Below are 15,592 nucleotides of genomic sequence, written 5' to 3'. Positions count from 1 at the left end.
CTTATCTGCCTGTCACAGTGTCTCATGCCTGTAATCCCAGCTTTGGGAAGCCGAGGCAGGTGGATCACTTGAGGTCCGGAGTTCGAGACCAGCCTGACCAATATGGTGAAACCCCATCTCTACTAAAAATACAAAAATTAGTTGGGCATGGTGGCACACACCTGTAATTTCAGCTACTTGGGAGGCTGATGCAGGAGAATCACTTGAACCCAGGAGGCAGAGGTTGTGGTGAGCCAAGATCACGCCGTTGTACTCCTGTCTGGGCAATAAGAGCAAAACTCTGTCTCAAAAAAAAATAAATAAATAAAGAATTTTCTACTTATCTTTCAGATCTCAGATGATGTTGCACTTCCTCAGGGAAGACTTACCCAACCCCTGAAGTATTAAAGACATCCCCCCCACTTATTTTTCTTTCATAATACTTCACACACTTGACAATTATGCTCTAATTTGCATAAGTATTTTGATTAAGTCTTTATCTCTTCTTTGAGTCATCATAGTATCTCCTAGCTACAGTTGAAGGCTTGGTACAAAGTTGCTGTTTGATGAATATTGACTGAATGAATGGATGAAATGACAAGTTTTATATTACTAAGCCTCAGAACACTTGTTTGGAAAAAGATATTCCAATTATATCATTTTACCAAAAGAAATCTGAAGCTGGCAGAAATGAAAAAGCATGCTTATGCTCACCAAGATGAACTTGAACCTGAAATCAAAGCTCATGCTATAACCACTACTGTATAGTGGCTAAAGTCAAAGGGTCTGGTGCTAAACAGAACTGGCTTTCATATGGTTAGGACATTTACTTGCTCTGCAATGCAGGCAAGTCAATTTCTTTACAAATCGGTTTCCTCATCGATAATATAGAGTTCATAATAATAGCAATAACATAACATAATTGTGGCAATTAAGTGACATAACAAATATAAGGCACAGTGAAGGACAGATGCAGGCTCAATAATAGCAGTCCATATTACCTTACCCAAGCACTTCTGACTCAGTTTTGAATAGAGTGTCATCATTCATGTATCTTAATTTCTTTTGTATACATCATTTATCCAGGCATGGTGGCACATGCCTGTAATCCAGGCTACTTGGGAGGCTGAGGCAGGAGAATCACTGGAACTCAGGAGGCGGAGGTTGCGGTAAGTCGAGATTGCACCACTGCACTCCAGCCTGGGTGACAAGAGCGAAACCCTGTCTCAAAAAATAAATAAATAACAATAGCAAAAGTCATATTGCACTCCTTTTGAAATTACCAAATTCAGTGTCATCAAACTCGGTCAGCTAGATTGATACTATATGGCCAACAACGAGTAAAGATTATCAGTTCAATACCAAATTCAGTGTAAGTTTTAAAATACTCATTTATTTGTTGAGTCATTTGTGCCTTCCTAGAGTAAGAATAAGAGCTTTAGACTCTAATTCTAAGCTGTGCAGTTAAATTATGTATCCCTTTCTAAGTGCTCAGACATTAACTAGAATCAGTTTCTCTCCCAGGTCTCATGAAAGTGTCAGATCTGTTTGAACCAGAGTAACTCCATCTTGAGTAGGGGCTGGGTAAAATGAGGCTGAGACCTGGTGGGCTGCATTCCCAGGAGGTTAAGACATTCTAAGTTACAGGATGAGATAGGAGGTCACCACGAGGTACAGGTCATAAAGACCTTGCTGATAAAACAGGTTGCAGAAGAAGAAGCTGGCCAAAAGCCATCAAAACAAAGATGGTGACAAGAATGACCTCTGGTCATCCTCACTGCTACACTCCCACCAGCACCATGACAGTTTACAAATGCCATGGAAATGTTAGGAAGTTACCCTATATGATCTACAATGGGAGGCATGAATAATCTACCCCTTGTTTAGTGTGTAATCAAGAAATAACCATAAAAATGGGCAACCAGAAGCCCATGGGGCTGCTCTGCCGATGGGGTAGCCATTCTTTTATTACTTTACTTTTCTAATAAACTTGCCTTCACTTTATTCTATGGACCTGCCTTGAATTCTTTCTTGGGAAATATCCAAGAACCTTCTTTTAGGGTCTGGATGGGGACACCTTTCCAGTAACGAAAGTCCCAGACTAAATCTTGGGATTATCTTCAAGTTGTACGTGACAGTTATCTCAAGTACATACCTGATAATCTTCAAGTTAGTAAAATTAGAGTTTGCCTAATTCACTTGGAACTGCCAGCACGTGATGTTACAATCCTTCCTAGGTCTTTGGTTTGGTTTAACTAAAGATCTTCTTTACCAGCATTGCCTAAATTGTCGCAGATTTATTGCTAAGGTGCATCACATAAATGTAAGCAAGTACATAGAATAAAACTCAGGATTTCTGGCCAAAGTGTTATATAAAAAGCAAAGTTATCTTATTAATGCAAGATTTCAGTAAAATACACATTTTCCTCTTTAAAAGTAAATTTAAAAGTGGAATTGAAGATTATTTTCTGATGCAAGTCAGGGTTTAGTTAGGAATTTTAAATCACTTTTCCATGGTATATAATAAAACTGGGAAATAAAACACAACTGGTTTGAATAAAATGTTTGCCTTTCCTTGCATTCTTTAATACATTACTTAATTTATGGGAGAATTTTCATAAATGTATAAAACATGTTCTTCAAGATGCAAAATTACTAGAGTGCCTATTTCTCTTCCCATAATTTATTATTCACTTATATTAACTTTATTCAAACAGAGCAGGCCCTGTTTCCCCACCTCCCTACCGGCTCTATTGCTAACAGCAATTTCGTTATAGATGTTTGGAATTTCATTTAATATTTGTAAAAACAAACTTGACTAGAGCATGAGTTATTTTAAATTCCACGAAAGTATGTTTCCATTTTTCTTTTATTCTTATTTATCATCATTCTTCAACTTCCACCTCCAACCCCCACATATAGATGAAAATTCTACCATGCTGCCCCAGCTGTAAAGGAGTCACCTGCAATCCTGAGTGAGGCATTCTTTGTGACAACTTCTTCCAAATATCTATTCCTGTAGCTATACAATCTACAGGTGGGATTTCTCTAGGAATGAATAAAAGCACCAGGTATGTGCCTATTCATTCAGAGGTAAACTGTGGAGACCAGCTTTGTTTCCAATTATCTTTGAGAATATATATGTTTGATTTCTCACAAATTGGAAGAGAGAACTTTATTTCATGTTTCAAACTCATTGGTGAGTTTGGAAATATGTTTAAACAGGTTGATTTTTTATCTCCTAATTTTACAATTAAGGCATAACACTTTCTCAGCTCTTTATAGAATAGATTTACTCCATAATAGAAACCCAAAAAATTAATTTTGGCAACAAATAAAAATAGATAGGTAGCTAACTGGACATTAAAATCAGTAATATAATGCTTGATGATAAAATGGAAAGCAAAGGGTGATAGTAGGCATTTAAATTTAATTGACCTGAATCAGGTCATTCTAATTTTTGGAGTAAATGTATGTTTTTGTGGCTACTATGTTCTAAGACATTTTTTGAAGAAGCAGAATAAAAGTTATTATATAAAAGGAAAGAAAAATGCAGTCTTCTGATTTTCAACTACGTGCTTCATTAAATTTACATTTGTGTATTTTATGTTAGAAAGGAAACAAGAAAAGACTGTGAAATTGCCTGAGATTTTCAGAGGAAAACTGGCAAAGAAGAATGATTAGGGAAGAACAATTAGGACAATTAAAAGCTACGAATTACATCATAAGGAATATCTCAAGATAGTGCACTTATTTCTTACAAAATAGAGGGTAGAGGCAGGACTTCTCAAGGGAAATGACATGGAGGGTACTTGTGACTCAATTTGAGTGTTTCAGAAATGCAAAGGAATGGGATGCCTCGTTAAGTAACAAGCTTCCCGCCCCAGGTACTTGTTAGTCAAAGATTAATGATGATTAGAAAAACTGATGTTTCATAGGCATTTGAATCTTTAGGTAAAAACTTAACTATTTGACATCTCAGCTCTTCTCTAAATTTAAGATCATACTTTTTCTAAACAATTTCTCTTTGAAGAGGTGTTTTCTGAAACTGCTATTTTGGTTAGGTTATTTCTTCTTTACAGGAAGCGTATCATAGCTGTTACAAGCTAAGAAATATGTGTTTTTATTTTTAGCTTTTGTTTATACTCCAGGCTATGTAATATTACATGAGGAATGAATTGAAATGAGAAAAAAATCTCTGATGCATCTATTCACACAGAATTTCATTATAAAGAAACAACACATTTTGACATTTTTTTCTTCCTAGAAATGATTGTAAATAGTGATTCAAGGTAAAAAAAAAAATGCATATATCAATAATAATGTCAGAAAAAAATAATATGGGAAAACCCATTAACATCAATGGGTTTCATTTTAAAATGAAATCACATTATAAAATATACAGGTGATAAACATTTTAATGTATTATTCTATGGCATCTAAGAGGTTGTCTTATAATAATATGTAATGTAAAAATAAAGCAGCCTTAAATACTCTTCATTTTAAATATTTTAAGAACAGCTTTGCTTCAGTTTGAAATTCTTATTTTAGTGTTATTAACTGGCAATTCTTTCCTTAAAAGTAAAATAAAACTACAAAAGTTTGCAATTTTGTAAAATTGTTCATTGAATTAGTAGAAAATAAAAGATTAACATCTGTCTTTCTCTCACTAATACCGTAACTGGGTATACCACCTAGAAATGCATTTTAGAGCTTTTTTCCCTTCTTAATCTGAGAACGTAGCCTTGAAAAGTACCTGAAAACCCTTTATTTCCTCCTTTTTCCATCATACAACCCACTTACACCATGCACATTTATGTAACTGTATGCTTGTTAAACTTACACCATGCACACTTAACTATGTGCTTACTTAGAAGTTCCAGGGGCTAATCGTGAGACAGACCAGGCGGGGAGACCCAGCTGCAAAATTCCAGAGATTACCTCAAAGTGGTTAGTCAACAATCTGGTCATGGTTGAGATAATGCCAGCCTGCACTCCAGGTGGAGCACAACTCAAGAAAGCCACCAGAACAGAACACACAGACCTTATATTCAGGACTATTTCCACATGCCCCCCATTCCAAGTTCCCTTTGTAAGCCCCTTGTCCCAGTCTAAAGTTTGAAATGGTTTCTTTAAGGTACTAGCCTTGACCATTTCCTCACTGCTAGCTCTGGAATAAAGTCAATTTCCTTTCACTAAATCTCATCCCTGTTATTGACTTTGCAAGCAGCAAGCAGTTGAGCCTATGTTTATTTACAATACTAGTAATAATAGTAATAATAATAATAATAACATTGATAGTTAACAATTGATATGATGCTTATTACTGATTTATCGAGATGGGGGAATTGCAATTGAGAAAGAGTAATTCATGTAGAACAGGCTGTGTGGGAGACCGGAGTTTTATTACTACTCAAATCAGTATCTCCAAGCATTTGAGGATCAGAGTTTTTAAGGATAATTTGGTTGGTAGGGGGAAGGCCAGTGAATTGGGAGTTTTGATTGGTCAGGTCAGAGATGAAATTACAGGGAGTCAAAGTTGTCCTCTTGCACTAAAAACTTGGTGGGGTCCACAAAGTCAGATGAGCCAGTTTATCAATCTGGGTGGCACCAGCTTATGCATCAAGGGCAGGGTCTGCAAAACATTTCAGGAACTCATCTTATGTTTTAAAACAGTGATGGTATCCCCAGGAGCAATTTGGGGAGGTATAGAATTTTGCAGCCTCCAGTTGCATGACTCCTAAACCATAATTTCTAATCTTGTGACTAATTTGTTAGTCCTGCAAAGGCAATCTAGACCCTAGGCAGGAATGGGCTTTGTTTTGGGAAAGGGGTGTTAACGTCTTTGTTTTAAAAGTTAAACCACAAACTAAGTTCCTTCCAAAATTACTTCAGCCTACTCCCAGGAATGAATAAGAGCAGCTTGGAGGTTAGAAACAAGATGGAGTCAGGTCAGATCTCTTTCACTGTAATAATTGCCTCAGTTACAATATTCGCAAAGGCAATTTTAAAGGCAACATTTTTCTGAGCACTTTACATAATTAGCACATTTATTATTTCTGAAAAGCTCAAGATAAATATTGTCCCATTTACAGGTGAAAAAATGGAGGCACAGAGAGATAAAATGAAACACTGAAGGTCCTTTTGGTAGGGAGGCAGTGGCCTTAAGACTAGAATCTCGGGCAGTCTGGTCACAGAATCTGAATTTTGAACTACTGCACTGAGCAGAAAAAACTGCTCAGTGATCTTGAAACTGCCTTTGCAAAATTAAGACTGAGACAGTGAAAGAGATCTAACCTACTGACTCCATCTTCTTTCTAACCTTTAAGCTGTCCTTGTTCCTTCCTGGGCATAGGCTAAACTAACTTTGGGAGGAACTTACTTTATAGTTTAAAACAAAGCTGATAACAGCCCTTTCCCAAAACAAACCTCCTTCTTGCCTGGAGGGCAGACTGCCTTTGTAGGACTAACAAATTAGCCACAAGGTTAGAAATGATGGTTTAGGAGTCATGCATCTGGAGGCTACAAGAATCTGGCCCTCTCTAAACTGCTCCTAAGATCAGTGCTTGAGATATTTTGCAGATCCTGCACTTGATGGATCAGCTGACACTACCCAGATGGATAAACTAGCTCATCTGATCTTGCGGTCCCACTCAGGATCTGACTCAACACAAGAGGACAGCTTCAACTTCCCATGATTTCATCTCCTATCTAACCAATCAGCACTGTTGGCTTACTGGCATCCTCCTACCCACCAAGTTGTCCCTAAAAACTCTGATCCCCGAATGCTCAGGGAGACTGATTTGAGTAATAATAAAACTCTAGTGTCCTGCACAGCCGGCTCTGAGTGATTTACTCTTTCTCTATTGCAATTCCCGTGTCTTGATAAATCAGCTTTGCTAGGCAGTGGGCAAGGTGAACCCATTGGGAGGTCACAGTCTCACTTAGCTCAGGGTTTTTAAGGTGTACTCTGATGTCTCCTTCAGGTCTGGAAGTCCTGAGGCATAGCACAATATATGGACAGAGAAGCAAATTGAGAAAAGCAGAGAGCAATATAATGGAAGGTTATGTAGAGGGCAAAGAAGACTTTGCAAAGTCAGCAAGAGCAGGAGCGGGAGCTGTAGCTTTTACAGACAATGTTCCAATTCCTCTTTACGGTAGATAAAATAATAAAACAGAAAGAGGGGGGACCCCTTTGGTTAGTTATCCTGAACAAACAGGGAATCCAAGAAAATGATACATCTCTTATAATAGAGAAAGATAACAAAAACGAAAGACATAGAAATAGTAATGTTGGGCATGGCTCCAGGAGAATCAGTAAACTAGATAAACACTGTAAACCAAAATAAAATTGTAATCCCCAACTGACTGAAGGGACTCTTTTCTCTTGCCAAAGGGGATCCCCCAAAAAACTGAAAAACTAGTTCAGGCTGTAGCGGGAAATGGGAGTTGGACAAGCCTCATTAAACTCCCTCCCTTTGGGGTTTTGGCACAACTGACCCGGATTAACATTAAAATAGAGAACATAAAACTGACAAAACAGACTCTATAGCAATAAAATACCAAATTCCAACCTGACTCTGGTATGTTATCACATGACCCTGAAGGAAATCAAGGCATTTTACCCCAAAATGTATTTAATTGAGAGATTTTAAAATGGGCCTGACAAGATGTCTCTTATTGGGGAAATCTGCATTCTGTGGAGAATCTCCTTCCCTGTTTAAGTCTTTTCTGGATTCAGACCTTAAAAATCTGACACCTTTTAAGGTTTGAAAAGAGACATTTCCTGTCTACTCTCTCTGAAGCCTGCTACTTAGAGGCTTCATCTACATAACAAGAACCTTGGCTTCCACAACTCCCCTTAACTCAAGCATTTCTTTCTGGTGTCTTCAACTTTAGGCAAAGCTTAACTCTTTCAAGACAATCAGAACATCTTTGAATCCACCTAACACCTGTAAGTACTCCCTCTACCATCTCTCTTCTTCAAGATGTCCCACCTTTCCAAGTCACACCAATGAATACCTTATATGTTTTATGCCTTTACCTACAGCTTCTGTCTCCCTAAAATATATAAAACCAAGTTTTAGCCTGGCCACCTTGGGCACATGTCCTCAGGACCTCTTGGGCCATGAGTACTAATATTTGGCTCAGAATACACCTCTTTAAATATTTTACAGAGTTGGCTTTTTTATTTCAACACCTTTGCTTTTGTGTTTTAATTTGGTTTTTGCTATTTGGATTTTGTACATGTGTGCCTAAACTGTTTTAGTTAATTTAAACACTGCTTACCAACAGATATATTTTTAATAACCTCAAGTAAACACATTGAACCTGGAATAGCCACTGAGGATTTTAGGTAAGCATTTAGCATACGCTCTCTTAGCACACGACTAGGGAGAGACTTACATAAAATGAGAAACATGCACATAAATTCAAACTGTGCTTCAGTAGAGAGTATTTGTAAACTCGGCTTTTAATACCATTGCCAGAATGATTAATTCTATAAAGACTGCAATACACTAGGGTATTTCTAATCTATACCTTTTCTCTCTCCCTCTTCCTCTATTACATTTGCAGAAATGTGGCTTTATGTAGAGATTGCAAGAGTTTTTGTTTGTTCTATTTATTTGATATTTTTTCCTATTTTAACTGAAGACTTACATTTATAGTATTTGCTCAGAGGGTATTCATTTGAATTATCACTGAAAATGTTGCCAGCAGAAACAGGAAAACATTGGAGAATGATTCAGTACCTCATGACCTTTTGTCTAACAAGAATTTGCTTCTGCGTGACTCTTAGGTTTGTTGCTCAAAGAGATCAGCATCATGTTCAATTATTCATGTTTTCTAATTAAGCCCTGCTGATGGTGCCTAAATGGAAACTTTATTTTGGAGAGAATGTGTTCTTAATGTTTTTCAATATAACAATAATTTGTCAGACTGTGACATAAGTCTCTTTAGGATCCTTAGGAACCTGTTTGTTTGGTGTAGAACTCAGATATAGCTATTAGCCACCATGTTGAAGGTCCTTAACTTGTTTATTTCATGTCTTCTTTAAAGGTGATGACATCTGATATTTTGCTAATGTCTGTATTGGAAATACTGAAAAATTCCAAAGACTATTCTGTTGCTCTGCAGTTATTTAGTACTTGTAGCATGGAACACTAAAATGACCTTAATTTCAAATCTGAATAAAGTAATTTTGAATATCTCATATATATATGTATATATATATATATATACTTGCCTATTCTTTTTGGTTTCTGTGTGGGTGAAAAGTGCTTCATACATAAAAACTGGTCAGCTTTCATTACTTTTGGCAATATTCACCCTCTAATCAAAGGAATGTTTGATTTTAAATATGACTATTTCCCCATTATGTCTTTCCATTAAACTCCCCTAAGGTAAATCTTCCAAAAGCTTAATCAATGTATGATTCCTCAAAACCCTGAAATTTAGATTATTTTAGCCACATGCTCTCAAATCAAAATGACTATATGCATTTTTTAATAATTCCATTCTTATCTTTGCTTAATTTTATGATCTTAGTACATTTCCTTTTTCACATGTTTAATAGGTAAAAAATATAAAGTGAATATATTAAATTATACAGATCTCTTTACGGTACTTTCACTTTTTTGCAAATGATCTACTGGTAAGATAGAAATGAATATTCTAGTTAGTCTGAACAATAAAACAGTGACAATAGAATAAAGTTCTGACTCATCTATTTTGACTAATAATATTAATCAGATTACATAGAGAAATTGTCACTCTATTATTTCATGAGAAGACACCCCAGGTTTGCTACCTTCAAAAAGTAAATTCTCTTTTATAGACTATTTCTGATATTGGTGAAGAATATTTTCTCTTATTTTCTCCTATAGAATTTACAGAGATTAAAGATATAATTTGAATAAAAGATATCTCAAGTAAAATAAAACTTGTATCTTTATTTGATATATAAATACTTATTAAAATTACTATAAACTCAAATATTATATTGTTATTAGTAGGTATAACATGGGCTTGAATTATAATATACAAAAAGGTATTTAGACTACTTGAATTTTATCAAAGCTGGAACTAAAATTTAAGACAGTTAAATATTTTTGATACACCACTTTTTCTAGACAATTTAATATTTTATTAAAAAACCTTTATCATTTCACTTATTGTGATAGAAATACAGTGTGAAAAGAACAATTTCAAGCTTTTGACAAATTTTTATACCTGACCTTAACCAGTTTAACATGTGTTTGTAAATAATTATTATATACCATATATTAAGAAAGGATTTCAGATAATGTTATGTATGCAATCAAATAAGTAAATACTAGAATAAAATAAAATATGGGAGCATATAGCATTCTAATGGAAAATTTAGTTTTAAAGAAAAGACAAGATAGATCTTCTGACAGCATATTTATCTCATACTCCATAGCATAGCGACAATGATCATTTAATTAAGTTCTTTAAATTAGTCCTTGGATAGCACATCATACCAATTAAGTAAGAACTGACTCCCTAAATGCTGTGTTGATAAAAAAAAAAAAACTTATTTGGAGCAGAACTATTTTTATTTTTATCTTTACTTTTATTTTTTGCAGATGAAAATTTATTACTATGGTGTTTTCACCATTAAAATTTATGATCTTGGTCTTTCCTTCTTGTCTTTGTGCAGGGCCAAAACAGAGACATTGGCTACTTTGACAACCTTAAAGCAGACTCCAGGAATATCACCAAGAGCATGACTTTTTAGACCAAATCCAGAACCAGAACTTCACCGTTTTTCTCAATAAAGTTCAAGCAACCATCATTGGGTACAAAGGCTCTGATTTTCTTGCCATTCTTGATGCGCTGGACCCTGACACACTTCCTAATGGCAGAATTTGGCTGTTTGGCTTCAACTCCCACTGTTTCCAGCCCAATTCCTTCTGCGGGAGAAGCACCTCCAAAAGAGTTGGCCTTCAGGGCTGTGCCTAAATGGACTTTCTTGGTGTTTATCATGCCACTTCTGGTCTCTTCGGTGACTACAGAGCTTCCTAGCAGTATGAAGTACATGGCACTTGCCCGCCCTGCCAGTGCCAGGGGCCTCAGCAAAAGAGAGACTTTTAAACTTTTTAGGAATTATTTATTCATTAAGAGCACATTGTGTTTTGGATGATTCTGAAGTGGATAAAACACTTTACCATAGAAATACTTTAATGCTAATAGAATTCTCATCCACCCTTGAATTTGAGTTTTATTTTACTTTATATTGCCAACCTATTTATGAACAATATTAACAGTTATTTACATAGGGCTACATGATGACAATTGTTCACCCATTTTAGGATGTCTATGGGTAATTAAATATCCAGAATTTAATTTGAACATGGATTCTGTTTATAATATTTGTTTACATTGTTGCAGGTGGAGAGATTTATAAAACAATTTTCTGAGTTCTCTTACCTTGTCACATAGATTTTGCTAAGACTTTGCAATTTTTGTGGAATGTATTGCTATTGCATTTTCTGTAAAAAAGTACTTTGAATAGTTTTGGGATGTTATTGTAAGGAAAAGGCCAGAATTTTTACCTTTCGTAATCTTCAAACTAGCATTAAAATAGACTGTTTCTACAAAAATACAATATAGAGAAAAAATGAAATCTCTTTATTTATATTTTCCTTAAACCAAGTAACTCTGGAAAATATGTACTATTATCTCCACTGTTCAGTTGAAGAACCAGAAGAAATAGAAATAGTCTAAGTCACACAGGTAGAAGGTAAAAAGCTTGGATCTTCCTAGTCCAAATTCATTGTATCCTAGCCAACTCTCAAATCTATATGACATTCCCATTCCTACACTGAAAGAACTTTCCCAGGAGGAAAAGTTCTAGAGTCTTAAAGACATGGAAGAAATATGTACTACTCATGAATGCAACCTTGTTTTTCTCCATCTATATGTTCTTTGAAATATGTAACTCATTGGTGAGTTTGGTTAGATTTGAAGCACTCCAGTGTCCATCAGTAAAGTTTCCTCCTTTTCAAAACTTGTTCCCCTACTGGTTTTTAAATACTATTTATTGATTTTATTTCTACTACTCTGTGCCATCAAGTCTGTCTTATAGGCTGGGTGTGGTAGCTTACGCCTGTAATCCCAGCACTTTGGGAGGCCAAGGCAGGTGGATCACTTGAGGTCAGGAGTTCAAGACCAGCCTGGCCAACATGGTGAAACCCCACCTTTATTAAAAATACAAAAATCAGCCAGGCACGGTGGCATGTGCCTGTAGTCCCAGCTACTTGGAAGGCTGAAGCAGTTCGGTCTCTTGAACCTGGGAGGCGGAGGTTGTAGTGAACCAAGATTATACCACTGCACTCCAGCCTGGGTGACAAAGCGAGACTCTGCCAAAAAACAAAAAACAAAACAAACAAACAAAAAATACATAGACCTTGCTTACTAAAGTGCCTTTCCATTACACAGTTATTTCTCAGGGTGCCCTTCTTGAAATTCCTATTTAATTAGATATATTCTGCTTGGGTTATCTCGCTAACTACAATGAAAGATTCAAAATACCTATTGCTAACTCAGACTTTTTCTTCTGACCTCCAGACTAACATTCTAATTCATCTTTCATGTAAAAAATACCATGTCAAAAATCAAAAGTAATCATATCCCTCATATTTCCCTAGGCTGTTGTGTTTGCTACATAATAAACATTCAACCATGTGCTCAGCGCCAAGTCATAAATCTTAAAATATTTTTCACTTCGTCCTCCTCTATTTATTAATTACAGGTAATTAATTATTCTATTAAGTAATCATTATACAGTTTTCTTAATGTGTTCTAAGACATTCAGAGAACAATTGTTTTCTGCACTGAGGATACAGTGGTAACACTTCATGCATTCCTGGATATTTTGCTCTAGGTTATGAGAGAGAGATTAAACAAATAATCAAAAAACAAACAAAATAAAACAAAAACCAAAACCATGAAAGTCCAGCTATGTTGAGAGCTTACAAAGAGAGGTATTTAATTCCAGGAACACATTTAATGGAACGTTTAGCTTAATCAGGGAAATCAGGAAAGGCTTTTCAGAGGAAGGAAAACTTGAGGAGATCTGAAGTATGAGCAATGAGTTAACTGGTTTATAAGGTAGAAAAGGGAGAGTTCCAGGTGGGGAACTGCAAGTGGAAAGCCTGTCAGGCCAGATAAAGCAAGTGAGAGCAGTTCAGAAGACAGAGTTGCTGGAAGAAAATTAGACTGGGGAAGCATGATGACAGATGAGATGCAGAATGAAGTGGAACACACGTAGCCTCATAGAACTTCTAATGATTCTATGAGAAATGGTGAACTATTTGAGTCTTTTTTTTTTATAATCTACCTACATATTTGTAAAAATTCTCATAATGATTCCTTATATTTAGTTAACAAATCCTATCTCCATTACCTTTTTTTTTTTTTTGAGACCGAGTCTCACTCTGTCTCTCAGGCTGGGGTGCAGTAACTCAAATGCTCACTGCAACCTCTGACTCCCAGGTTCAAGTGATTCTCACGCCTCAGTATCCCAAGTAGCTGGGACTACAGGCACCTCCCAGCATGCCCAGCTAATTTTTGTATTTTTAGCAGAGACAGGGTTTCAACTTGTTGGACAGGCTGGCCTTGAACATCTGACCTAAGGTGATCCGCCCCACTTGGCCTCCTAAATAAAGTTCTGGGATTACAGGCATGAGCCACTGCACCTGACTGATATCTTTTTCTTTGCTTAAAATGTTCCTCAATCATGTTGCACTGGGGCTAACTCCTACCCAATACCACTGAGTTGCCAACTGCACTGAGGCTCCTTCCCTTATCTTCCAGTCTGGCTTAAGTAGAAGTCTTAGCTTCCTTTTGGGTATACATTTACATTAATGTCATTATACTATACTATTTACTTTTAAAAGTCTTAAGTCAACTCCTTGAGGGCAGCAACTATATTTTCCTTGCATCCTTCTTTATCAGCACAGTGTTGAGGATGTATAGGTTATAAAACAGATGTCTGTTAAATAAACAAATGCAACGAACCAAATCAGAACTAACAGCAGATGAAGTAGGGCAAAGTTTTATTCTTCAATAAGCTTGCAGTGTAGTGAGAGTGGATGACAAATGGCTATAGCAAATGGAAAATCTTCTGAGGAAAGTACGCAAGTTTGCATATGGCTGGATGTATTGGCGAAAGATTCCAGGAGTAGGTATTATTTTAGATGGGCTTCTAATTACCACCATCAGTATTTCTACAGCACAAAGATGGATTTTCCAAGTTGAACTGGGAAGTTCAAGGCCATATATACCCAGGAAACAAAGTCCTTATCAGTTCATATGGGCACAGGTAGGACTTTTACTGGGCTCAGAATTATGTGTGTTAGTGTATGAGTAAGCATGAGGCTTTGAGGGATTTGAGGGATTCATTTCATGAATATTAATGTTTCAAAAAGATCCAATAGACAGATTGATGTGAGGATTAACTTTAGATGAATTTGGAGATAATGAGACCACTAAGAATTCTTACAACAATATTTTAGGTCAGAGGATGACAAATGTTTTCTGTGAGAGGCCAGACAGTAAACATTTTGGGCTTTGTGGGCCATATTGTCTTTACTACAACTACTCAACTGTATTGTTGAAGAGTAAAAGCACCATAGATGATACGCAAATGGACAAGCACGGCTGTGTACCAATAAAAAATTATTTATGAGACAGGTGGCAGGCCTGATTTTACTTGGCCATAATTTGTTAGGTGAAAGTTAATAGAAGTCTAAACTGGACTGATAGCAGTGAAAATGGAAAATAAGGGATATCTGTAAGAAAATCATAGAAGTGGAATATATAGCACTGATTTCTTATTATGTGAGTGGCAAAAAAAAAAAAAAAAAAAAAAAAAAAAAAAAAAAAAAAAAAAGAAAAGAAAGCAAAAGCAGTTAAAATGACACCAAGATTTGAGACCCAGTGACTGGGAGGCTGATGGTGCCATCAAGAGTAATAGGCATGTTAAGAAAGATGCTGTTTTGAGAGTGAAGATGATTATGTATGTAATAGAGAAGCCAGTTAACAGAAAAAAGTGTGAAGTACTAGGAGCAGTTCATTAAGCTATACATAATATCGAAAACACCACAGCCTGTACCACATGGCGATGAGTTTTATACATTTTTTCCAACTTTTCGATGTTTACATTGTAAATAATGAAGAGGTATATGGGTTTTGTTAATATTTTAGCATGCTCAATATGGTTTTATTAGCATTCTATAAAGAATGCATTGCTCTTTCACCCATCCATCTGTGATATAAAATAAACTGGGCTATTATAAAAGCATTTATTTCAGAAAATAGTAACCTATTTCTTGCTATAAATAAATCTTCAATATATGGTGCTTGAAAAATGGGACTGTATTCTTTTTGCTTTATTCTGAATTCAAGAGGATTTAATTTTGATTTTAAGCAGTCAAACTGAAATAAGATTAACTATAAACAATTTTTCTCCATTTCTTTTTCTGGACAGGCAAACTTTACTATGCATTTCAATTAGAAACATACTTGTCAGGTGGTAAGGAGAAAGGAATAGGTGAGTCAGCAATGGAATAGGACAGGATTCCTT

General features: G+C 35.9%; 1 pseudogene; it reads right to left on the bottom strand.

Moving 5' to 3' along the window:
• Positions 1 to 10,627: 10,627 nt before the first annotated feature.
• LOC108536938 (40S ribosomal protein S23 pseudogene) overlaps positions 10,628 to 15,592 on the bottom strand; it is a 13,266-nt pseudogene continuing 8,301 nt past the window's right edge.

Source organism: Rhinopithecus bieti, unplaced genomic scaffold, assembly GCF_001698545.2.
Source record: "Rhinopithecus bieti isolate Rb0 unplaced genomic scaffold, ASM169854v2 scaffold_13709, whole genome shotgun sequence".
Lineage (NCBI taxonomy): Eukaryota > Metazoa > Chordata > Mammalia > Primates > Cercopithecidae > Rhinopithecus > Rhinopithecus bieti.
The sequence above is the reverse complement of the archived record's forward strand: the minus strand, read 5'-3'. Positions and strand labels throughout refer to the sequence as shown.